A 27898-nucleotide genomic window follows, 5' to 3' on the forward strand; every position below is an offset into this window, starting at 1 on the left:
AACTTCTTTGAAAAATCAGTTCAGCTGTTTCCTAAAATATCAAATATGAATTTCCCTTCTGATCCACAAATTCTACTCTTCTCGATTTACTGAAGAGCAAAGAAATAACAGGAGCATAGGAAAGCTCACATATGACTGTCAGAATTATTCATACAAACTAGACATCATCTTCCAACCACAAATGAAAGCAAAGGATGTAGTAGATAACTCAGAGTACCAGGACTTGGAAACAGAGGCAGAAGTTTCTCCAATGAGTGTGAAGCCTCCTGGGGCCACTTATTGACTTTATGTCAACACCAAGCCAAAGAGAAGTGAATGTATCAGCAAGTTAATGTTTTGCTATTCTTGGGATATTTTCAACATTAAAAAAGGATAAACTGTTATGTGTAATAATATGTCCTACCAAAATAATTGTATAGAGTATAATGGGGAATATAAAATGTATGTTTCTAAATCTTTGCAATATTAACATAGTAAACTTATCTAGATGAAAGATTTTTCATTTCTTGAGGAAGATGGTCAGAATATTTGAAGTAGGCATGAAATTTTTGGGTGACAACAGATGTTTAATTTATTATAGTGATTCAAATTATTTCACATATACACATAAACATATACATACATGAAAAATAATTTAGTGTATGGACATGAAGGCTATACAATTTATTTTGGGTGAAGTACACCATAATTTTAAAATGGAAAATATATATAAAAAAGAATTATCACTTTGAAGTTTGTCTACATGACAATCTCTGCTTTCTTTTATTCACTTACCCCTTTGAATGAGACATTCAAGGAATGTTGGCCTCTCTAGGCATCCAAAATAATCATATAGCTTTTATCTGGGTTAAAATTTCACTGTTTTAGAAAATTATTAAATTTAAGGAGATTATATACAAAATTATTTTTCCCTAGTAGTTTCCCTTTATGTTCAAAGCATTGTTTCTTTTAAACACTGCCAAGAGTGCAGATGGAACATTGGCTCTGTTCCTGCTCAGTCTTCACTTCTGAGCACTTCTTTGTGATCCACAGTATTGAGACTGGAGACCTGTCCTTGGTTTCTCTTGTGACTGGGAAATAATTTCCAGGTGAGTAAACTATGCGCTGATTCATGATCTCCAGAAGGGCATTCTATTTTGATAAAACTACCTCTAGGGTTTCAAATGAGCCAAACTGTCCAATATCTCTGCAATATTAATACAAAATGATCTACTTTCACAGAAAATGAAAAGAAGGAAAGGAGGAAGGGGAGGGAAAAGAGAAAGAAGAGAGCTCACTGCATCTTCATTCCTCCTTTTTATTTTGCATTGTTTTGATATCATTGTCAATGCCCCACTAATGTTGCTGTGATGATATTGACAAGGAGACCTATGGGGCAATAACACAAAGGTATGCTAAATAGTGAAATGTGTCTGGCACAATCACTTTCTAGAACTCTTAGCCATATTGGATTTTTAGACTTAGACAAGTGTTCAGGGTCTCTCTTAACTGATAGGTTGCGAAGGCTGTAGAAATTGTTACATAAATGTTAAAATATAAAGACCATGCAGGTATTATTTTTCTACATTCAGAGATTTATTCCAGGATAGATACGTTCTTAAAAAGCGCACCCTCTCTTTTCTGCCTCGTCCTCTCCTTCTCTTTCTCCCTCCTGGCTGGCTTGCTCTCTTCTCTCTCTCTCTCTCTCTCTCTCTCTCTCTCTCTCTCTCTCTCTCTCTCTCTCTCTCATGTATTTGTGTGTATGTATGTGCATGTGCACACACCATGTTGTTGTCAATGTAAATGTACAGGTGCCATGGAATATGGGCAAAGGCCAGAGGCCAATCCTATGTGTCAGTTCTTGCCTCCCACTTTGAGACAAGGCAGTTCATTGTGCAAAGCTACATATACCAGGCTAACTGGCCAACAAGCACCTAGGGATCCTCCTTGCTCCATCTTCTACTTTGTTGGATTATAGAGGCATGCTACCTAACGAGCATTACCTGGGTTCTGGGAATCTGACCTCAGGTCCTCATGCTTCTGTGGCAAGCACTTTATGCACTGAGTTTTTTCCCAGCTCTTATATGAAGCCTGATTTCTAATAGTCTTAGAATCCAAAAACTACTGTTGCACTGGGGTAATAAAATATAACTACTGAGTTTCCATTATATATATATATAACATAGTTAAGGAGTTTATATTCATAAACCTTCTATCTCAAAATCATGCCAGCCTAGAAAATACACAGTGGAGTAAAGACAAGAATCACCAAATAATATGCTCACCTCTGCCCTCACTTTTCCTGATTAACACTACATCATCCCTTCTTGATTTGCTAATATTGCTGGCAGCTCTCCCATAGATTTCACATATGCACACAAACATAATCCTCTTGGTTACCATGAAACAGCTGGAAGTTTCTTCTCCTTCGCAAGTGTTTCTATGAGCTACAGTTGCTATTATAGTGGTTGTTAGTCATAAAATACAGCTATATCATTCATATCTTGTCAATAGCACCAGAGACGTTGCACACTCAGGTACACTTTATTTTGTCTTTAAATTTGTCTTTATAAGGAGCTGATGTATGTGCATGTAAATCACCCTGCATCTACAGCATGGAAGAGCTCTGGCACTGTAATCAGAATCTGCTTCTAGGGGTGATTATTTAAAGACTTGAAATATGATGACAAAAAAAAAAAAACTACAGGAGAGAGCCTGTTGACAAATAAATATTAGAGATGCATTTCCATTGAGTAAATGGGAGCCTCGTGCTACCATGTCTGACCTCAGCCTTGAAAGACGTTTCTTGTTTTCTTGTTCTGGATTTTTTGTGATTGCTATTATTTGCATTTGCTTTTCTTTTCAGCAGAGTGCCCTCCCTCTCTGTCCCTCTCCCTCTTCTTAATCTTTTCTGAGTAGGCTTCTGATGCTGAGGTTGAAATGGAATGGTGCCAGACTGGGTGGTAATATATAATGATTAAACAACTTCTTAGGTACTATTTCTGATTTTTTTCCCCAGAAAAACCTTTGAATGTTTAAGCAATGAGACCTACATTATATCTGTTGTACATAAATTGTAGATGATCCTCTATGTATGAAATAATGCCTTGACATCTTCCTCCTGTAGAGAGCAAAGTGAAAGTTCTGCTTATATAGAATCTATGTATTTAAGTGTCCCACTACTACAGAACACAAGTAGGAAAAGAAGAAATATGGAAATGAACTAGCCTTTAGTGGAATGTCAAATTTTACTTAGTGGAGAGTTATTTGGGGAATTGTTCCTGGTATTCAATATAGAAAATGGATTTCTGAACTCTGTGTGAAAATACTTAACTTCATAAGGTAACAAGTTAATTTTATCACAATGAAGGAAATATTTTCATGTAAACTAAGCTATGAGTTAATAATTTAGGAGAACATGTGATTTCTTCACATGTTTAAGTGAAGTTGCTTTGAGGAAATAGCTTGTAGTGAGCTATGAACGTCCTCAAAACCCCATGATAGAGCTCAGATAATAAAACAGTTTTTGTGATTGTTAAACATAAGCCATCATATGAAAATATGAATCTTCTATGTATTTTAGTTTTGATTACTGATTCTGAGAGGTAAAGGCAAGGGATGATCATCAGGTGTGATAAAGAGGCCATAAAAATTAATGCTGTAGTGTTGTATCTCAGACAGGGAGCAAATGAGATATAAATTGAGATGCGTCACAATCATCCAATGCAAATTACAAACAATATGACAATATCACAAATAATATCCAAGTCCCCTTAGGTATTATATCTACAGGAAATTTAAATGAAGATTAACTGCAGATACACACACACACACACACACATATATATATATATATATATATATATATATATATATATATATATAATCTAAAGGTAATATTATAAATGCTCATTATAAATACTTATGGTAAGATATCCATTTGCACTGTGTCAGCCAAGCCACACAATTTATACATAAACATTGAATTCTCCCACTTTCAGAGGAATTTGATTAGCCAATATAATTTTTTTGTTAATTCGCTGTGTCAGATGTTTCCCATATCTCAAAGGACTACACCTAGTCAAAAGTGAATTTAATTTTAAGTGGAAAATGAGGTGCGAGGGAGGAATGAGCTTTGCCTGATAATTCCAATTATTCTGCTTTCCCTAACTTAATTCCCATGTTGAGAGTAGGAAAGACTTTCTGTTCAGTTCCCTTTAACAGCAAACATATTGACTGCTTCCAGTTTGAATTGACAATCGCATTGATACAAACACATCCCTTCCTTCTGTGGTTTCTTTATCTCACTGTTTTGTCTTCTCATAATTAAACAGCTAAATTCAACTGCACCTGTGACAAAGGAAGTCTTATATAAGTAGTAAAGAAAGCCAAATAAGGACCCTGTCAGGTAAGGAAGTGTTAACACAACTCTAAAACAACTGCTAACAAACTCCTGTGGAACTGTGGATGTATACACAGAGTCAACGAAAAGAGAATCATTAAAATCAGATACCGTTCCTGTGCTGACAAAGAAGATATCATCTTTTTGATATCATCTTCAAACAGAGTTCCAGAGCTTGACTGTTCTCACATAGTATCACACAGGCAGGACTCCTTTCAGTCAACAGTTTCTGAGTCATCTTGTTTTTAAAAATAATTATCCTTATTATGGTTCCATATGCTAAGTAACTGCTTAATAGGATACCTACGTGTGCTGGCACATTCCAATCTTGGCACACTGTAGGCTGAATAGGAGGATCTATAAAGACAAACTCTGGTAAAATGACCAGAAGAGATTGTAGGGGTCTCAGAACCCTCTTAACAACACTGTACCAGAAGATGGCCAGTGTCCAGGCTTTTAAAACCAACAGAGGCTTGAGAAACATGGCTCCTACTAGAATCGGAAAGCTTGGTTTGTAGTGTTTGAATTACAGTGTAGAAGAGTTCACATGTAGTTGGCTCCTTCATGGGAACAGTGGATGTAGTGTGAAGTAAACTGCATTTCATAGAGCACTCCGTTCTTGCTCAGTGTTCTTACCAACATTTGAGATACAGGTATCTAGCTGGTATTTCCACAAGGACTTGACAGATGTTTCTAGTCAATTGGGAACTTGTGCTTTGTAAGTTTTGATCTTATTGTCAATACTACTAAGTAGAGCTACTTAACGTCTTATGAGCACTTACCATGTACCAGGTTCCCCTCTGAGTAGTATAGCTGAATTTACTAAGGTCAGTAAAAAAACACACCAGAAGTGAGCTAGTATGCTGTTGTACAGAGGAATGTAAACTGAGAATAGCATTGTTTAACATTGAAGACTTGTTGGGAAGGAGAGAAATGACTTAAATATACACAATCTAACATAAAACTGGGCTCATGTAATTGCCCCTCTCTGTTTCTCCTCCAGAAAAGCATACACACAAAAGTGATATTGGGTACCCTTCAAGTATTCATTGTGATATCTTGATCAAACATCCCTATTGAACTTCAAGAATTTTCAGCATAAATAGAATACAATGAATATATAAAAACAATACAGTATAATCATATATATTTATATATAAATGATTTATACATTTATATATGTATTATTTATATATGTATATATATTTATATTTATACTCTATTGGAGGTATTGATGTCAGCTGATCCTTATATTAGTCTTAATCTTGGCACAAGTTTGCTTATACCCATGAATCAGTCAACCTTCCCAATCATGACACGGACTCCATTGAGTTACAGTACACTTAAGTAGAAATGAGATTTAAAAAGGAATTCATCACAGGCATCTTTAAGAACTTCTGCAAGTTGGAACATGATTCTTACCTGATCTTGGGTCAGTTTCAGCCATCAGCCACATTCTAGAACTTGCTCCTGGGAGTAATGCTAGGCTACATTGCTAATGGTAGACAGTTTAATCACTAACTTTGCCTTTTTGAGAGCCAGTGACTTTCCCAGTACCTTTTATAGGAAAGAGTTCATTCTGAGACCTCCTTTCATATCCACATTAGAGCAAGTGGGTATAGCTGATAGTCTCAGACAAGCATCCTGAATGTTAGTGACAAAGAAGGACAATAAGCTTCATTTGTGGCTTTAAAATCAGAAAAGGAAGACTTCAAATGGAAGACTTTCCAAAATTATAGTGAAGCTATTAGATACACGCTAGCTAGGCAAGTGGTGGCAGATCAACAACAAAGCCTTGGAAGGTATTCACAAGGTCTTCAGTTGATAAATATAGCAGCACAAGCTCAGAAATTAGACAGTGTGTTGTACATCACTTACATGTGCACTTGTGCACCAGACAGCATTCAGACATAGTCCTGTGCATCTCTAGAATGTAGTCACATATCATTATACTGCCTTCCTATGTAAATGACAAACAAAGGCAGTACACAATTTGCAAAATATATGAAACTCAAGAAGAAGGAAGACCAAAGTGTGGATACTTCATTCCTTCTTAGAATGGGGAACAAAATGGAAGGAGTTACTGAGACAAAGTTCAGAGCTGATACAGAAGGAAGGACCATTCAGAGACTGCCCCACCCGGGGATCCATCCCATAAACAACCACCAAACCAAGACACAATTGCATATTCCAGCAAGATTTTGCTGACAGGACCCTGATATAGCCATCTCTTGTGAGGCTATGCCAGTGCCTGGCAAATACAGAAGTGGATGTTCACAGTCATCTATTGAATGGAACACAAGGCCCCCCAATGAAGGAGCTAGAGAAAGTACCTAAGATGCTAAAGAGGTCTGCAACCCTATATGAGGAACAACAATATGAACTAACCAGTACCCTCCAGATCTTGTGTCTCTAGTTACATATATAGTAGAGGATAGCCTAGTCAGCCATCAATGGGAGGAAAGGCCCTTGGTCTTGCGAAGATTATATGCCCCAGTACAGAGGAATGCCAGAGCCAGGAAGCACGAGTGGGTGGATTGGAGAGCAGGGGTGGGGGTGAGGTGGTATAGGGGACTTTCAGGATAGCATTTGAAATTTAAATGAAGAAAATATCTAATAAAAATTGATTTTGAAAAAAAATGACAAAAAATGAATTAAGAAAGAGAAGGGAGGAAGAACGAAGGAACTAATGAAAAAAGAAAGAAAGAAAGAAAGAAAGAAAGAAAGAAAGAAAGAAAGAAAGAAAGAAAAGTCCTAGATATCAAAAGGATAGAAATTTAAAAGAGACATGAACTAAGGTGATGTCCCTGAATGTATTTTACAGGGAGATAAAAACTAACATATCAGTCTTGGAAAAGATCGTCCTTATTCCACAGAGAAGGAAACTAAGGCTCAGAGAAAAGAATCTTCCTTACTACACTGTGTTGATGGAAAGTAGCTTAAACTTCTAGCCTATGGCACTAGATCCAATGCTTCTGGCAGAGCACTACCTGACCAGTTGAGTGGGTTCACCTGCTAATCTACACATGCAGCAGACTTAGTGAATAGCTTCTCACTGTGTGCAGAAACTCAGTGGGAGAAAAAGTCACAGGCTGGAATGTAGGTAAAGAATGCTTGTTATTTTATATTTGGCTTCTCAGAGAGCTCTTCTTTCCTCACTTGTGCCTTGCAGCTAAGAGCCTCCAGGACAACAGAGTACACCCCAGTCATTTCTCACTAAGGCCAAGTATAGAAAGCCAGAAAGAAAAGGTCACCTGTGTTCCTTTTAATGGTGATCTGAAGGTCTTAAGAACTCACATGGTCCAGTTTAAAAAATGTCAGATCACACCCACATGACCCTTGGTTGGAAGTTACTTCAAAGTCTGTTTTGTCCTTAATATGTGGTCTCAAATCTGCCACTTATTTTAACATTTGTGACTAATGAAACTTGGAGGAAAAAATATAAAAGATTGACTGCTCAATTTGTGTTACAAGGTGACTGTAGAGGTGTATTGTTTCTGTCTTAGGCCTTAGAAGGTTCCGAGAACAAGTTCACCTTTCTTGGAAACAGCAAGACTGCAATTACATGTGGGCCCAGAACAGCCCCGGATTGCAGAGGAAGGGTAAATGAGAGCTAAAAACTTAGGATACCTCAGGTGAGGATGTCAAGAATTAGCTCCCTTCTTCCTTCCAACTTGATGCCATTAACTTGGCTGTCCCATCATCAATCCTATTAAGAGTTCATCACTGTAACAGTTATCAGGATTCATTCCTTGTCTAGCCTTATAAGGTTTTCCCCCACTGGACCCTATGCCTACTGAGTATGGCGATGGAATGTTTTCTAACACTCCTGTCCTGACATGGCTAAACAAACCTGCCACTAGAGACCCTGACCACTTCTCCAGGGGCATAAATACCACTTTGTCCCCTGAAATAAATGCACCAAAGCAGTTCCTGGGTGTGTGTTCTTTGCCTTGGCACTCACCAGGGACCAAGATCCTACTGTACCCACCCTCACCCAGCTAAGCTTCTCTCCTTCCATGCTATCCTGGAGCATGATGGGCCTGGCTTCCCTGAGAGGGAGAAGCAGAAACAGGCTAGCAATTACATGGTCTTGTTTTTGAATGACATCTCTACTCTTGCTGGTGTGTGACAAGATACAAAGAATAGTTTTTCTGAAATGCTCTTGGTTTCCCTGAAAATTAGAATAATGCTAAATCTGTAGGAATATATATATATATATATATATATATATATATATATATATATATATATATATGAATGAACTTGATTCTTGAAAGAAATTTATGATAAATGAAGAACTATTGGGTTTATGATTCAGTTACTCCCTTAACACAAGTTATTCCCATTTCATGGACTCTCATAGAAACATCTATTGATATTTCTGCCATATCATGCTGAAATTCATTACCAATACCAGGTCATTCGTTTTCCAATCCCACCTTAAGATTTTATTGCATCTTTGTTTTAAAGGCAAGGGCACTGGTATTCATTCAGTTTGGGGGCCAGTTTCACAAGCTTTCTTAGCCTCATCAGCTCCAAGGAAATTAGACAACTGGAAGTTCCTGCCCTTCAATTTTTGAGATCATTTGCTTTAGAAAACTTGCAACTGTAGCACCTGGGTCTTCTGTACCCAGAAAACTATATCTAAAGATTTGAGATTTGTCTCTATGAAAGCTGATCTCAGGAGCTAAGCCAGCCTCTGTGACAAGGGAGGAAGCCTCCCTAGACAACGGACAATTAACAAACTCAGAGCACTTTGTACTCTGATCATCTTCTTCTGTGCAGTTCACCAGAAACTTCCTTTCAACCCACCTGAGAGTTTAAAATTTCCTGTGCGTACCCTTCAGTTGAGCTTCATTTTCTCTAATGTTGCTTCTAGACTTCTATTCAAGAGTCTTGAACAAAGACTTCCTTTGCCTAACTCTGACAATGGTAGGTGCAATGCCATTAATGTTGGGTCCCAAAGTTATGTGATTAACAAACAAAAACATGGTATTTGGAATCCGATCATAAATAGTCCTGCAGCCTGAGCTATGATACTGAAATGACATAACCCTATATTCAGATGGATTTTGCTCTCCCTTCTGAGTAGTAAGGATGCAGGCTTACTTCTGCATCTAATAAAGTTTTCCTAACTCCAGTGGGTACCAGAAGAAGAGCTTCAGTGGGGACTCTTAGAAAATCCTCCTTTAATAAAAAAGTAAAAGAAATTTGTTTCTTATTGATCTCATTTGAAGAGAGTTGTTACCAATGCAGGTTAATAAGAGATACACAACAAACATACACCACTGCATTCTGACACATGCACTTTTCCAGTTGTAATGCTCTGAGACTATTTTCAATAGATATAAGCTATAAAAACATTTTTCTTCCCCTAAGCATCTACTTTCAATGATTTTTAGTTTTATATTTTTATCTAACACTGTTACTCATGAGAATTTGTTCAATAGCTACTCCTTAGATAATGCATACTTATACTTTGATCTTTAAATAATTTACAAATCTAAAAGAAAAAATACGTATTCAGTGGATGGTGATTCCTAATCTCCAGACAAGGATGTCAGGTACAAGTATCTGTTTCTCAAGATTTACTGAGTATTATCACATATAAATATTGTGTATGGATTTCAACATCAAGTTAAATAAAATATCGTCTATCATCATGGAGAGATGTAAGAGAAGGTCAAACTGTTTTGCTAAGTTCCTTTGCATTTAGATTTACTCAGAATTTTTCACACAGTTGCCCCCAGGACATACTGTCAGAGCGAATGTTTGGGATGCTTTGATACAGTTTCTCATGTATTGGTGACCCCAGCAATAAAATTGGCTTGTGCTACTTTATAGCTGTGATTTTGCTACTGTTATGAATTATAATATAAATTTCTATGTTTTCCAATGGTTTTAGGTGGCTCCTGAAGAATGGTCATTCAGCCTCCAAAGGGTTTACAAGCAATAGGTTGAAAACCACTGGCATTGAAGATTCTAAGATTCCAAAGGAGAAATTGTTATTGTTTTTATGTCTCATTTTTTTCTGATCATGCCTTTGTACAGTGCAAGGGTTAAAACATAGCTGATAGTAGCAAACTAATACTGAATAGGCACCTTTTGCATGCTGTAGCACTTCTAAAAGTAAAATGCAAATAGTTTCTGATTGTTACTATCAGCCCCTCCACTTTTCACACAGTATTTTAATATTACAAATTAAATTGAGCATTTAATCATTCTCCATAGCTTGAGCAAGAACCACCTATTTGCATGTCTCAGGTGGATTTATCAAAAGGATCTTCTCATTACTAAAGTTTCAACCTATTTCAGCTACATGTCCCTGTGGACTTAGCAAAAGACACTATCATTTCTACCTTCATTACAAAATATTTTAATTATATTACTTACAACTATGTCCCTACCTTTTAATAAAAATGCTTAGTCTGCACCAAAGAGTATAAGGCACTTTCAAGGCAAATTCTGACTATACTCATAACTATGAGTTACAAAATATAATTGAAAGGAAGAGAAAGCTCCACCACTCTCTAAGTGGGAAATCTAAGAGCAGATGAGAATGGAGGTTTTCTTGTCACCTTGTCTTCTTTCTTAGGCACTGGTTTTCCTGATGTGAGTACATTTGAGAAAATGTTTGGTGTAAATTCCTTACCAGGTCAGTTACTGACATTAGAGTTCAGCATATTTATGCCCTTAAGTCTTCTCCCAGGTATATTAACCATGTGCCTTAAATACTTACATCCCATGTATTTAACTTCTTTCACAAATGCTCTGCTATCAATATGAGTGATGATGGTCAATGAAGCCATAAGCATGCAATTGATATAAACTTTGACAATTATATTAAATTGTCTACCTTTATTCCCCTAATCGACCATTCTAACTTTTCTTATCTTCTACTGCATTAGTATTCTTCAATTTTGTAAGGTGGACATATTTCCTCTCTTAGAAATAATGAGCCACAAATGGCGAGCTCTCTCTGGTTTTAATCTTTCAATGCTAAACATATACTCATCTCCTTGTAATTCATCTTTCCCTCTTCCATACTCTCTTAAGTAGACTTGGACCTGGATGTTTTTAAAAGTTTGTCACAACCTTCTTGAGGAACTTTTCTCTGTTTCTTTCCTTCTTTGGGTGAAATTTCTACATTTCTGCTTACTCTGGCACATTTTTACTCAGCCGGTATAGAAATTTTAGTTATTGTCTTAGTAGGATCATGTTTTATAAAACATTATAAAGAAGTCTGGAGAGATGCTCCAGCAGTTAAAAGCACTGGGTGCTCTTCTAGAAGGCATGAATTCAATTATCAGCACTCATATGGGGGCTCATAACTGTCTGCTATTCCAAATCTAAAGTATCCAACACACTCTTCTGGTCTCTAGGTATGAATGCAATACACAGATATACATGCAGGTGACACACTTATACACAATAAACACATAAACAATTTTTATATCCCATGCATTTACAGCTTATAAAGACTCATTCCTGATTCATACAAGGTACCTTTCTACAACATCCCCATAAAATAGTGGCCCAAATGAGCAACCTCGAGTCTTTTTATTATGGTGTTAGTCTCATCTATAAAAGCTCTGATTTTACAGTCTAATAATCTTCCTTAAGTCCATTCCTGATGCCATTACTTTGGATATCAACATATAACACATAAATCTCAATATATAAATTTGGAGATAAGTAAATCATTTACATGCAAATAGTCTTACACAAAGATGGCCTTTCTGAAAATATAGTAGCAAGCATTGAAAAATGTCCAAATGCTAAAAATCAGGGCAAGGTAAATAAATTACTAAGTAATGGCACACATACATGAATGAATATATTAGGAAAACAGAAAATGGTATTAGAAGTTCATTAGTCATAAGTAATTATGTCAGTAATAATTTAAGAATCACATAAATACACTCGCATATATTCATGTGTGCATATGCCCATCAGCATGCAGACTTAAATATTGGATTTCTCATTGGTAAAATACAAATAACTTTAATTTTCTTTGAGTGTCACTAAAGTTTTTAAATTTTGTATTAACAGTATGTTGTTTGTGAGAAAACAATGACCTCAATATTCAACATTTCACATTTGAAGCCTTTGTCAAATAACCATTTCACCTATAGATTTCTTTTAAGATATATTTTTACTTTTAGTTTTTGTATGTGTGTATTTGTGTGTGTATGTATGCATAAGTTTAGTTACTCATGGAAGCCATGGTGTCAGATCACATGGAACTAGAATCAAGGTCAGTTGTAAGCCTGGGGCAGGTACTGAGGACCAACTGGTCTCTTTCACAAGAGTAATGTGTGTATATTCTATGCCATTTCTATGGCCCCTTTATATAGCTTCATTTTTGTCAGGTCCAGCAAGGCATTTGTGGGGACAAAATGATATGGTTCCTGTCCCTGAGACAGTGGATATGGATTTTCATGGGTGTAATGCTTGTTTGAATAATAATGTACAAATTTTACATTCCTCCTTTAAGGAATGTCCTCTCTATTAACATTAATGACTCCATAATAACCTGACAGCTCTAGGAGCCGAAGGTGTGGCTAATGTCTCAGCAAAATAGTAAAGACTGGGACCTTCAAGACAGCCCCTAAGTTGTGGATTCTTAAAAACATGAGTTCAAAAATATATAATTTCTCAACTGTGCAAAAAGTAAGAATGCAATATGAATTATATACAGGGCTTCAAGAATCTAAAGAACAAAGGCAGCTATATTAATGAGCCAGCTTCCTAGAAATATACAATGGCAGACAGATACAATGGCAGGCAGATTCCTGATTTCAGGGTCAGCCTGGGATATAGCAAGGTTAGGTCCAAGTGTGGTAGAAATGGTAATTTCAGTACAGGGTCTCTCTCAGCTAGTTTATTGTCTGTGCTTAACAGAGCAGGCAAATTTCTGAATTCTTCTGCAATGTTAACAGAAAATGTGTGCTTGCTGTTTCCTAAGAATTAAGGGGCTGGGGACAATGGATGTTAATTCATAAGATAATCAAAGAGAAACCTGGAGTAAGTAACTGCATTGATATGTAAACAGAAACTGGGCTTTTGGTCTGCATGAGATGAGCTAGCAGAGAGTGATAGGAGTTCTATAGAATTTTTCTTTGGTGAGAGCTCAGCTGTTTGGAGATGTCTGGAGAGTGAAAACTCTTCTTCAAGAGGTTTCCCAACAGGATAAGGTCAGAAATCTTAAGAATTTACTTAGAGAGCTGACACAGCTCTTTTAGAATTTTTCTGGCTTCCTGATTTTGATTGGGAAAAACCAAGAATTACTTTCAGAATTTTTCTATCTGGATTTCTGACTTGGTCAGAAGATCCAAGGTTTTGTTTGTTTGTTTTTTTTTTCCATTTTAATTTTTATATTTTAAAGCAACTATGTTAACATTGGTCAGGAAACTCATGTTCTGTTCAGATAGCTTTTAGAATTTTTGCTAGTAGAGATAGTAGAGATAGCTGTCTCAACCAGAGAGCTTTTAGAATAGCAAGAAAAAAAAAGCTGTTTAGGGCAGAACAGAACACACACACACACACACACACACACACACACACACACACACACACACACAGAGAGAGAGAGAGAGAGAGAGAGAGAGAGAGAGAGAGAGAGAGAGAGAGAGAGAGAGAGACAGCAGTCTGGAAAGCCATCTCAGCAGAATCAAGACCACCATCTTGGTCCCACGATTTAACTTTAAGATTTTTGTTTGTACCACCTTCAAACACCCCTTCCTCAGCAACCTGGACCTTGATGAGGGTGGTCCTTGGCAGTTTATTATTACAGCAGCATGGCCATCAGCTACCTCCCATTCTTTTCTGATCATCTACTATTCAATCTAATACTATCTCATTGAGCCCCACATGCAGCTCAGACACAGCTCAGTCACATTTAGTTGACCCTACAGCAATGGTGCTAGTTGAGGAGAATGGCTAACAACTTATATTTTTTACCCTTTAAAAGTGTATAGTAGGCCACCAAGAAGCCAAGTCTGCTTTTCCTTCCATCTAGTCAAGCAATAATTGCACAGAGACCACAAATACACTGCAATGTTTATGATAACACCATTCTCACTAAGCCACTGGAATCATAATCACTTCATCTCATAAATCTGAATTCTGCTTCTGTGCAAAGTCCATAAACAAACACCACAATGTTCTTGATGCAACTGGAGATTAATTGCATAAATCAGACGTGTAGTACAGAGTTTATGACTGGAATCCTAATAACAAAAGTTAAGATTCTTGAAAGCAAGAAGGACAGGGAAGGTTTGTATAGGTTGTGGATTGATTGTATTTTTATGCTCAGAATTCTACTTTAGAATGTCAGACTACTTCTTCTGACATGTGTGATATGAAAAGCTTGTAAAATTAGCTCATGTAATACAAAGACCACATATTCACCTAACATGAATATATTATCAATTTTATTTATTTATATAGGCTTAGGCCTTTGCCCTTTATAGATAAGATTGTTCTTAAACATACTATGTAGTTCAGGTCTTCCATTACTTCATTTAACACTCCTATTTAGCTTCCTAAATTCTGGGAATACTGGCATAAGCCACTATGCTCAGTATAAAATTGATAACTTTAGAATGCATCTCATCAGTTCAATATTTACTGATGCTTTGAAATGCCAACTTAAAAAAATTTCATCATATAAGCTAAAAAGATGAACAAAAGTCACTATTGTCTAGTTTTAATATCTTTCTAATGGACCCTCCTCCTTTATCCCTTCTTTCAGACTCTGAAGATATAGAGGAAATATACTCTTTGAAATAATGATATTGCTACACCTCACTTTACAAAGCAAAACAAAACTATGTATTTAACAGAATCTATATTGTCCTAAATCAGCAAATAGAATGTTGGCCATGAAATGACAGTACAGAGGTCCCTCTTATAAATGGTTTTTCTTGTATAGTTTCTGTTACCAGCCAGCCAGCTCTGGTACACAGAGAGTTAATGGAAAATTCCAAAGATAAATAATTCACTAGCTTTAAATTGTGTTCTATTCTAAGGTATTATCAATGAGATCTCTCATCATCCCTTTCCAACTACCAAGAGCATAGGACTTCTATTCTCATGTATCCATACCCTATATGCTACCTACCCAGTAATCATGGAGTAGTCACCTCAGTCATCAGGACAATTGCCCTCATACCATACTATCACAGTGCTGGAAATGTTTTACTTCAAAGCACCATAGCAATGATATGGACTATTGAGATATGTCAAATAGAAGGTATAATGTCCATTCCTGAAGAGGTGAACATCATCAACTTAAGGCAGGAAAAATGTGGGAAAGCAGACACATGCTCAAGATGTTTGCACCCTTTATAAGAATGCAAATATCTAAAATTTTAGAGAAGAAAAGAAGGAATATTACTGGTGTAAAGAGTTAGCTGTATGTTCCTATATAATATTTTTTGACATTTAAAAATTAATCTCCAGGAAAAGAAGGGCCTAGGTCAATAAGAAGAACATTCTTTGATTACTGAGGCCACAACTTGAGATAATAGAGCGATAAGACTGACAGAGATGTATTTGAGAATATGTTTCTGAAGCAAGTGACATAAAACTTTCCCTGGGATCTATGAAGTCAGCCCCTCTGGGAGGAGATCTTGGGCGGGTTACACACTTTGCCTTTCATTTGTATTGTTTGATTAAATTATCATGTCTTTCTGTCTATACAGCTTGAGTGTTCTCTAGGCTTAGAAGCTGAAATAATGTTAGAGGCTGATTTTCAACAGTTTCAATTCCTGATCCCATCATGTCTTCTGGCCTGATTGCCTAGAAGATTCCTTTGCACTCTGATACACAGGGCATTGAATTTCTCATTCATCCCTTAATTTGTTGACCCATTCATGCATCCATCTATGCATCCATCCATCCATCCATCCATCCATCCATCCATCCATCCATCCACTCACCCATCCATCCGTGCAATCACCTATCTAAATCACCTACATAACCTATAAACTGAAAACTGTCATGCTCAATGCCATGTCAATAAATCTAGAATACTTCTCTCTGTAAAACTTTAACTGAGTAGGTCTAGGTCTAGAATTAGTGTGTGCAGACTGGCTCCAAGGCCCACAGACTCTATACTGTGAGAGAATGCATAGCCTGTCTCCTAGGATGCACAGTTTTCTGCTCACATCACTACATTCATTGCAGACCTTACTACAGATGTGATGATGCTTTTCGTTGAGCCTTTGACATTCAGTCTGAGCACATTATTTATCAAAGACCAAAATCTCACATATAGAAGTGCTCCTTTACTCACTTGATACAGTAGAGCTCTTGGGTCAAACAGTTGCTCTGTTCAATGTCCAGCAGTCTTCAGTTCCTAGCAATTAAGCATGATTTTATCTGCTTTTAGTACTGGTGCAACACTGCTGTGACAGCCCTTGTCAGTGAAGACATAATTATGACTACATACTCATTAGTACTCTCTCTCTCTCTCTCTCTCTCTCTCTCTCTCTCTCTTTGGTTTTTCAAGACAGGGTTTCTCTGTGTAGCCCTGGCTGTCCTGGAACTCACTCTGTAGACCAGGCTGGCCTTGAACTCAGAAATTCTCCTGCCTCTGCCTTCCAAGTGCTGGGATTAAAGGCATGTGCCACCACACCCAGCTAAAATTGTCTCTTATTAGTAGATATTCTGACCAATTATACAGAAGAATGTCTGGGATAATACAGTCACAAAAATAGGGGCTGTTGGTCTTTAGATGGGAAATTAGTCAAAGGCATCAGAACACTTGACATTGGCTATCTATGCATGTGATGCAGTAGTCTAACTACTGTGGTGTCAAAACTATGAATAGGAATCACTATTTCATCAGAAACCACCTATGGGATGCTGGAAAGATTATCATTCATAAATATATATAGTATAAAGCGGCCAATGGTTTCCTTAGCGCTGAAAGGCAGGGTCTCCTCAGAGAAACTGACATCATTTTGTACTCTTAGGTTAGATCTTTTTTTTTTTTTCATACTCTATCCTCACCTTAGTAACCTCATCTCTTCTGCATTATATTTTTAAATTAAAAATCATGTAATTGACTCTAAATTATACTCCCTATAAAGTACAATAGGATGTTTGAAAATATCTGTGCATTTTAGATGGACATCCTAGGGATAGCAAAAATTCATCTCAGATATTATCCCTCGAATTTACTAATGGCAAAAAGTATTTAAATTCAGCCTTTTACCAATTTTAAGTACTATAGTACATTGTCAATAACAAATCATCATCATGTGTTACAATAGACAATTTATGTTGTTTGCTTGTTAAACTGTAATATTGCATATTCAGACAACATCCCTGATAACCACCATTATGAATTCTTTCTATAACATACTTATAGATTCAATATATAAAATGTTGTCAGTGATATTTCAGTGCCTTCATTTTCTACAGGTTCATCTTTGTTGTTGCAAGTGACAGAATTTCCTCTTCTGAAGTTGAATATTATTTTTTTGTGTTCACATCCCACACCTTCACTATCTCCTGATCCACTGAAGGTTGCCTGTTGATTCTGCATCTTTGTATTATAATTGGTACTATTGTTACCATAGATTCCACATTCTGACTTCATTGTTTTCCAGGCATAACAATAATGAGGCGAGTGCAAGATAGAGTAATTCTATTTTTACTTTTGAAAACCTTCTCCTCTAAGAATATTCAAGAGCTCCCTTTACTCTACAGTCTCACTGAAACTCATTATCATTTATCTGTTTACTAGCAGGCATCTCACAGACTTGAAGTGATATCCTCTGTTCCCTCAATGTTGTAGCGATCTCCCTGTTCTTGGACCTTTATCAACATCCTTTTGTCTGTGTGTCTCTGCCTTCTATGTGAGAGAGTCTCACTGACTGATATTTGCAGAAAGGATTATTTTTATCAATCAGTTCTGTCATCTCCATCCACAGATACATCTCTGGATACTCACTTTGAAGTAGCCCCCTTTCATCCTGTTTTTTATCTTATGCTGATGGTTATCATAACTATTGCTACATGTCATGCTCCTGGTAGCTTATTTTTTTATTGCAAAATATGCTTTTAGCCACTTCTCTTCTACACTGCTGTTCCTTTTCATGGTTGCAGAGAGTGACAAAGAACAGTTTCTGGGGTTGCTATGAGCTGAGGCTCTTCTCTCTTACCTATTGTCTGTGTTACCATGCACCATCCCCTGCTTCAGTTTTATCGTTAGTAAAATCAAGATGAAAATAATTTTTACCCCCAGAACATTAATTTTGAGAATTAAATGAGGCAACCAAAACAAAACACCATCAACTCAGGGTATTAGTCTCACTTAATTAATTATTAATTACTACTGCTTCTGTTTTATTGAAAACAGCAATACCCTGAGCCATCTAGTTATATGATGCCTCCCTTGTATCAAGCATAGAACTTGATAAAATATGCAAAATCAACTGATTTGAGTTTTATTGGAGAGAAAGGGGAAGGAAACATGCAGAAGCCCAATTTACAAGTTGATAAAGGATGTACAGGGGACTAGATCTGGAAAGGCAATTTAAGTCAGTGATGAATAGGACTTTGCTATTATATAATGATGAGAGAGACAAGAGTGGGAAGCGCTGCTAGCACAGCTAGCTGTAACCTAATATTAATGAGGCCAAGGTGACAGGGTTTGGCACCTTCTGTGTTCCACTTAGTTTGTCTCTGCTCGGATCTTTTAGCCTGCATTTTTTGCCAGTATGCCAGCCATGTTAAGCACTGTGTCTGGGAGACACAGAACAAAAAGTAAACAAAGCCATAAGCTAAGGGTGTGGGAAACTTATCAAATGGGATATTCCTAATAAACAGTGGAGTGGTTAGCGGCACTATGTAACTTATTTGGGTATTAACTTTTCTCTCACCACTCATGACCTCATCCCAACAATGAATGATGTATCCAGACCCTTCCAGCTTCACCTAAGACTCAGGTTAGAATTGAGAAGTTGAAAAGCTGAGGATTCATTGTTTTTTGTTTATTTGTTTTTTGTTTTTGTTTTTGTTTTTCCTCTTCCTGAAGTGACCTTGGCTGCTATGGGGTGGCACTAGGTCAGTATAAGCAAACAGGAAAATTTAATGCCATAATACACAGATTTGATAGGAATTGCAAAAAAGTGATGTTTCTGGCACAGCTTCTAGAGGTGTGAGTAGTGTATGGCAGGACATAGATTTATATCTTTAAAATACTGCTTTGTTTGCTTTAAAACTGAAATTGCTGTCAGTCTTGGGAGAAAACTCCTTCAGTCACTCTGCCTCTTGATCTGCTTTTGTCTTCCATCTGGGAGGAATCCTAGGTGTTCCTCATTTCAGTGTTCCATGAGGGATTTATCTGTTTATGATTTCTCTCATCTCCTTCTCCTCTGCTGTCTCTTTTTCTTCTTTGCCTACCTCTCTCCTCTTTACCTGCTTTTTCCTCTCTGAGAGTCCATGCCAGGGGGCTAGCCATTGCTCCCCTCCCAGGATTTGAGAATATGTTTCTTCCTGTTCATTTCATTTGTGAGGCAACTCATCAACTCTTCACCCATTTCCACATGTGGCAATGAATTCAGACTAGGCGGCATGGAGCTCCTTGAAGCACCATCAACAGCATCATTGTCATCATATGCCACTTTAATTTTTCCAGGGACTGGCACCATCACTTGCCACTTACTTAACGGTAGTCTGTTATTTCTCTCTTTCTCTCTCTCCCTTTCCTTTCTTTCTTTTCTTTCTTTTCTTTCTTTCTTTCTTTCTTTCTTTCTTTCTTTCTTTCTTTCTTTCTTCCTTTCTTTCTCTCTCTCCTTCTTTATCTCTTCCTCTCTCCCTCCCTCCCTCCCTCCCTCCCTCCCTCCCTTCCTTCCTTCCTTCCTTCCTTCCTTCCCCCCTCTCTTCCTTCCTTCCTTCCTTCCTTCCTTCCTTCCTTCCTTCCTTCCTTCCTTCCTTCCCCCCTCTCTTCCTTCCTTCCTTCCTTCCTTCCTTCCTTCCTTCCTTCCTTCCTTCCTTCCTTCCTTCCTTCCTTCCTTCCTTCCTCTCTCTCTCTCACTTTCTTTCTTTCTTTCTTTCTTTCTTTCTTTCTTTCTTTCTTTCTTTCTTTCTTTCTTTCTTTCTTTCTTTCTTTCTGCTTATCTATCTATCTATTTATCAAATCTCATGCAGAAGTACTGTGCATACATCATGGCCACTCCTTCTCCTTTGTCCTCCCAAGACTTTACAAACTCTTATTCTCAAATGCATGAGCTCTTCCTTATTATGGTTATATAGTCTGCTGAGTCCATTCAGCATTGTGTATATGTTCGTGTGTTTAGGGCTGAACACTCAGGTTAGGATAACTTCTCAGTAGGTTCATCTCTGGAGAATTGTATTTCCCTTTCCCAGTAGTCATGAACAGCCTGCATCCGTTCCTCTAGTGGTAGGAATTGTAGTGTTTTCTATCCATGTTGTCATGTCAATTAATGTTGTCATTATGCAGGTATGGTTTGATTTGACCATGTTGCTAAGATCTCATTGATTGCAGACTCCCTAAATTGCATCATTATTTGTTCTTTGATATGGACTAGAGATAAGACTTTCCCCTCACTCTTTTGGAATATTAAAAGGCCTTCTTTCAATATCAAGCATATGCTCATATGTCACCATCATCACTCCTAGCCACTGATCCTCTTCCTCTTTTCAGAACCCACTGGTTCTGAGAAAACAATACCCCCACCTCCAATGGCTCCTGATGTGGTACCTGGCATCATATCAGAGTGTCTGAATAATATCCCAGAGTTTATAGTGACCCTGTCCTGAGAGTGGAGTGAGGGGCCAGTGCTGCCAATCAGAATTCTGTGAAAGTACAGATGAACTTGTTTAACATCTCAGAGTAAAATTGTTTTGTGATTCTTAGGAAACATTTAGAAATTATTCAATCAGTATCCTTTTAAATAAAATCTATAATTTCCTTCTTTGCCTTTTACAACCATTGTGTCTAATTATTTCAGTTTAATAGATCTGGGTGCAGCAACCACCAAGCTTCATTTTTTGCTGGAAGTTGGAGCTTTTTAATTGTTTCTAGACTCCATATGTTTGGCTTCAGGCTATGGCTGCATTTTTTTTTTCATTTTATTTTCTTCTGGACAATATGTCAAAGAGTTATTCATTTATTTTGTGAAATCTCTAGAGGATAGCTTAGCTTAGGTCAATAAAAGTCAATGTTTCCATTCATATAGATGTATGGACCATTTCTGATAAGTCTCAAAATCACAGCATGACTTATTCTTTAATCAAAGGTTATATATGTTCATACACACACACACACCCACACACATACACACACACACACACACACACACACACACATATTTCTTATTACAAACTAAGAAAATACGGAAGTCCAAGGAAGCGAATCATGTGTGACCACAAAAAAAGCATTCAGATTGAATTTTCAGTAGCTGAGGATGTAAATACATAACCCGAGCAGTGCTGTTTATTGAGAGCAGAGAAACATTCCAGAGATGGTGACGAGTCACAGAGGGTTATGACCTCTGCAACAGCCCAGCTCAGTCATCCTTACAGTTTTCTACTTCATAATATTCAAATTCATTTTCCAATTTAAAAATATGCATGCTTGCCCTCTGATTGGAACAGAGGACACTAAAAGTGAGGAGTTTAATGGAGTTTTGATTACCAGGGTGGTCAGAGAAGGTTGTGTCAGGAGCATATCATGTAGAAATCAATCTAGCTACATTAATGTCTCATGGTTTTCTGGCTTAACCTACAGACTGTGGCTCTCTGCCTAACTACATTCTAACAATACCATGTTTTTCTATTCTAATCAGTATGAAAAATAAGGTGGCAGTAAAATCAAAATTACTATCTGGGCTGAGTCTAAATGAGCAAAGACTCAAGAGCCCAGTAGCTCAAAACCGAGGACCAACTATACTCTTTACCTCCTACAAATGACTCTGGGAAGTTATTCTCTTTTCTGAGCCTTGACTGTATCATCTGTAGAATGAGTATGATAGCATGAGACACTAATACCCATATTGTAATTACACTATAATGCAAAGTAATAACACAAAAATTCTATAAATGCTGTGTGTGTATGTATGTGTGTGTGTGTGTGTGTGTGTACATGTCTGTGCCATGCATGCCATGTGTGTGGAGAGCACATATTTGGGTATGGGCATCCATATTCACATTTCCCTTGTTTGAGACAGAGTCTCTGTTTATTAGTGCTTATGTCCAGACTAGAACCGATTTATAAGCCATCATCTCACCTTAGGATGTCTGGGCTTTCAGACAAATGCTGCTTGGCTTCTGGCAATTTGAACTCAGGTCTCTCATGCTTGCGTAGCATACCTTTTCCTCATTGAGCCTCCTCCTCACTCGGGTGCACAAAGCTTTATTCACTACCCAACAAATGTTTCATAAACAGTTGTTCTTGTAATTACATGATTATGGTGTAATGGGAATGTAAAGAATTAACTTTTTAATGTTGTATCTTGGACATTGAAACGTATTAGAGGCATGTTTTCCAAATCATTCAGAGCTCCGTCCATATGCAGTTCTGGAATTTATATGTAGTGCCTTTAAAACTTCAAGAGAAAGTGTCTTACTACTGCATCAAAAATAATGGCCTAACAATGTAACATTGCTTCTTATTCATCTCTGTAATAGTCCATTTCTTTTGATACGTTTTAAAGAACAAGATACATTGGTCCAGTGGAATATGTAGCAGAGGATGGACTTTTGGGCATCAATAGGAGGAGGGGCCCTTGTCCTGTGAAGCCTGGATGCCCCAGTGTAGTCTGGTCAGGGAGGCAGGAGTGTGTGTGTGGGGCGGGGGGGGGGGGGGGAGGATACCCTCATAGAAGCATGGGGAGGAGGGATGGGATAGGGGGTTTCCAGGGGAAACCTGAAAAGGGGATAACATTTGAAATGTAAATAAAGAAAATATCCAATTAAAAAAAAGAAAAGAAAACTACATTGTTGTGAGTAGGAGTTAGGAGCATCAGTACTGTAAAAACATGTTTCATTTGTGTATAAACCCACTTGATGATTTAAATTTCCGTGATATATCACTGAAGAATTTGTTGTCCCAAACATTTTGTTATCATCTGATAAGCACAAACACAACCCAGAGTGCAAAATAAAAATATATTCTGAAACCCTCCAAAATTCACGAAATTTACATGTTTTATTCACACTGGTTATAAAAATCAGCTGCATGTGAGGGAAAAGTAATTATCAGAGAAGTAATTATATGTTTAGTGATTTCTTAGGCTTATAAAATCTTCCCTCAGCTACAGGTCTAGTCAAACATAAAAGATATTTATTTTAACACTGACATTTGTTTTTAAACTTCATCATTTTCAGTCTGTACTTCAGGACCTTCCCTCCTACAAGGTTTGACATACTGTGTCAGCCATGTGAGAGCTTGAGGTCCACCCTCATGGGAAAATGGAACTAACGCAGAAAACCATGGTGATGTTTGTGACTAAGTAATATTGTTAAGACTCATGAAAACAGAGTTCAAAACTACAATTTCTAGCTTCCACATCTGTGCTGAGGGCTCTGACCAAGTCTCACTTCCAGGTGCTGATTTTCACCTTAGCTGCTGTGCTCTAACCCAGAAGAGGTAAAGGCAGAGAAAACTTTCTTGGATAATGCATGATGCTTAATTTAATTTCTACAAACTCCAATCCTACTCTATCTACATTATTGAGAAGTCTACGTAACCAAACCCTGAGGAGAGGAATAGATTCCTTACATTTAGCTTTGATCCATAAGAATGTCGTGAGTGGGTCACCTCTCCCCTCCTGCTTTGAAGCAGGCGCAGTGTTTTCCTTGTTTCTGGGGTGCAGGGCAGAGGCTGAGGATGACGTTTATGTGCCAGCTATGGGATCAGGTGCTAGATGGTCAGGGATAAACTAAGAGAGATGAACCCACAGCAGAAAACAAGAGAGAAAGTTTAGCAAGTAATCCCCAAACCCGCATTCTAAACCTTGCAAGCTTCAGAGGCAAATTTAGGGATACTGTATTTTATTTGCTATTTCTGAAAAAAAGAAAAGGGGGGAAAAAGACAAGGAAAAGGAGACTTCAATAGCCAACAGGGATCAAAATGTATTTGCATATTCTTCCACCTCCCAGGCTGAATACAAATTAAATGTGTAATTACATTTAGATGCCACAGCTGCTTGGGGACTGCTTCTTCACAGCATCTATTTGTGAATTTCAAAAGTTTTATAAGGAAACCTTGAAAGCAAAAAAAGTAAATATTTTGAAAGGGAGTTACAATTGTGTCAGCAGCAATCCTTTCTTCAATAGCCAAAGGGAGGCAGATCTTAGTAGATCAGAGAATTGTAGCATTCAAAAAATAAAAAATAAAAATAGCACCACCTAGAAATGCAATCTGCTGGCATCAGTTTTCTACCGATCCCTCTATGCATTCAATTTCTCTGTCATTTATTACAGTAAGAAGCAGAGTGGCCCAAAGGAGAATTGTTTGCAGGAAGCAGAAGAGATATTCACAACAAAAAATGTGACAACATGTACAAACATGAACAGATGAAAAATAACATAGTATTTAAGCAGCCTTCTGAGTCACCTTCCTGTCAGTTTTGTATATTGGTAGCCAGAGGATTGAAATTATGGCTCCTGAGATGTTAAAATGAATGCACAAGTAGATGCACATGCTATTTTATAGAAATAAGAGGCTGGGACCATAATGCTGCCATGTATGGCAGTGGAAAAACTCATAAGTGATCCATTGTATACAATTCAATGATGGAAAGGGAATGTTAGTTTTTCAAGAGTTTTAATGCTACACAGAAACGTCATAATGGGCACCACAATAGGCCTCCATAGCTTACTACTACGATGGAAACACCTGCATCTTTCCTGTGTAGATGAAGTGATCCTGTGTAGAATAGTAGAATACTAGTTAGCTAGGAATTGATCACTGGAGGTATGTACTAGTTACAGCCAGTACACCTAGTAATGAATGACAGCTGTACCACTCTGAAAAAATGAACTAGACCTGATGGGTGAGAGATTTTTCTTAGAATTAGCATGAGGTCTTAAGTGATAGATGAAACCAATTTCAGAGTGACAGATTGAGTCTCAAAGAATAGAACTACATAAAACAAAAGACTGTATTGTTTTGTGATTTTTATCGTTAGCTTTTCAGTTATACACATATAAAGCAGAAGGTCTATGGATAATCGATCAGTCCACACACAATCAATGGTAGATCCTATTATTTGTGTTCACATTAGGATTATTTTTCTTACTAGAATGGCATGACATCAATGGTGATTGATCAATCTTTTGTGCTTGCAGAGAGAGATCCTGACACACAACTCTTTAATTTTCATCTACATCACCATGATTTATCATACTTAACATATGAATTGATTGTAAGTCTCTAGACCTACAACTTGCTCCAGATACTTAGAAACAGACATACAATTTTGTATACTTAAAAGAAATATTCATAACTTTTCAACAGATGAACTTGACAGTAGATCATTTAACCATGAGGTGACATCAGCATTTCCCCATGGCTGGATGGTTTTAGAAGGAAGATATGTTGCTTTAGTGCCATAACACCATCCTCATAGGGCCCAGCCTTGAAATAGCCCTAGTTTTTCTTTTACTAAGGGAAACACTTGACATAATGGATAGATTAATTATCAGTTATGTTTCAAATCTAGAAACATTTTAAGATGAGGTATGTATGTGTGTGCATAAGGGGGTATGTAAGTGAGAGGAAGCTGTGACCTATGGCTAGAAGACCACGAAACAGGTATTGAAAAAAGGACAAGGAGGGCAAAAGGGCAAATATGACACTAAAGATCACAAGGTACAAGGTGGCACAGGAAGGGTACAGTGCAGGGGGAGGAGATGGGGAGAAGGAAGGAGAGACAGAAACAAGAAAACAATTTTGTTTGCAAATGCATTAATAAAACCTAATATTTGTAACTAGATAAAAGTAAGATGTATGTTTTAATGATAAGTTGTGCATTTTTAAGTTGGAAAAAATTGATGGCAACGAGGAAAAGCTAAGCACGTAGAATATTTAAATTGTATCTTTATGCTTCTTCCGGCTTATTCAGTCCATTATCACAACAGAAACCCTGCTCCTTTCTGTCTCCTTAATGGCAGTTGTCAGTTTCATTCCATCTCCAATGTACTATACTCAGCTTTATCATTGGCAGACAAAGAAGCAGCACAGCATCTGGCCTGGACTGGTGTGGCCCCCTCCCCCATGGCCCTGCCACATTTAGATGCAAGCCTTCATGGCAGAACTTCTTTTAGAGGTCACTTCCATTACTATCGTGTCTCACCATTGAACGGAGTGAACTGCATTTGCTGGTCAGTTAAAGGCAGATCATGTGTAAGGTTTTTCACTGAAAAGAAAATCAAATAGCATCTAACAGCATGCTAATTTTCTTGTTTTCTTAGTTTGTATAGACAACTCTGGGGTGATTTTGGCAGATAATTTGTACTTTTATTCTCAAACAGTCAATGCTGCAAACATTGGGGTTTGCAAACATTTTTCTCTAAACTCCAGACAATAAATGAGCTTTGCTGGGCATATAGCCTCAGGTGCAATCACTCAGTTCTGCTATTGCTTTATAAACATAGACCCATTATTACAGAAAAGAATGTACAGATCTGTATGGTAATAACTTTTTATTTTCTAGATTAAATGGATTAGCCTTGGCCCTTGTCCTACAGAGTGAAGAACTTTGCATTTGAGTATATTCAGTTAATTTTAGCAGTTCTTTTAAAAACCAAATACATAAAACTATGTATCACCTGGCTTGTTCCATGGGTGATAGAGATCAAATGCTAACCATCCTGTTTCCATAGCAAGCACTTTACTGACTGAGTTGTCCAAGCTTTGAATGACCAATCATTTTTTATTTGTTAATCTTTAATTAATTAACATCCCAAACACTGCTTCCTTCTAGACCCCCTTCCAGAATCTAACCCCATCCCCCTCTTCCCAAATCTTAATTTATTGAAACTTTAATTCATTTTTTTGGGGGGTGAGCATATGAATGCTATATGCTACTTGTAGAGATCAGAGGACAACTTGTGGAAATACAGTCGCTTCTTGGACAATAATGGGTTCAGGGAGTCAATGACAAGCCATGGTGGCAAGCATCTTTAACCATGGAGCCATGTTGCTAGCTGCATTTACTATTGCTGTTGTTAACATGAGTCTCACATCTTCATTTATTATTATGAAGCACCAGCTATCTAGTTTGTCTTAGTGGAGAAAGTGAGAAACCATGAACTGCAGGATTTAGAGAAATTATTTTAAAATAATTCTGTAGCATCAGGAAAGTTGCCCTTTAAAAGTAATAGAGAATCTGCTGGCTGATATGGAAGGACTGGGCAACCAGGAGAACCTGAAAGAAAAGATGCCAGTGAAGATGTGCTTAAACTTCCTCATTGTCTGGATGGCTGTGTTAGATGAGCAATTTAGATTCATCAATGAAGGTCTTGAGA

The 27898-nt window shown here is 37.4% G+C and overlaps 1 protein-coding gene and 1 pseudogene across 3 annotated transcripts in view; one reads left to right on the top strand and one right to left on the bottom strand.

Moving 5' to 3' along the window:
• Positions 1 to 27898, bottom strand: part of Kcnip4 (potassium voltage-gated channel interacting protein 4) — a 1126911-nt gene that overhangs the window by 355926 nt on the left and 743087 nt on the right. The gene's annotated exons all lie outside the window — the stretch shown is intronic.
• LOC147005143 (U7 small nuclear RNA) lies at positions 13610 to 13667 on the top strand (annotated as a pseudogene).

This window comes from Mus caroli, unplaced genomic scaffold (assembly GCF_978045245.1).
Source record: "Mus caroli unplaced genomic scaffold, Mus_caroli_1 scaffold_4, whole genome shotgun sequence".
NCBI classification, from domain to species: Eukaryota; Metazoa; Chordata; class Mammalia; order Rodentia; family Muridae; genus Mus; species Mus caroli.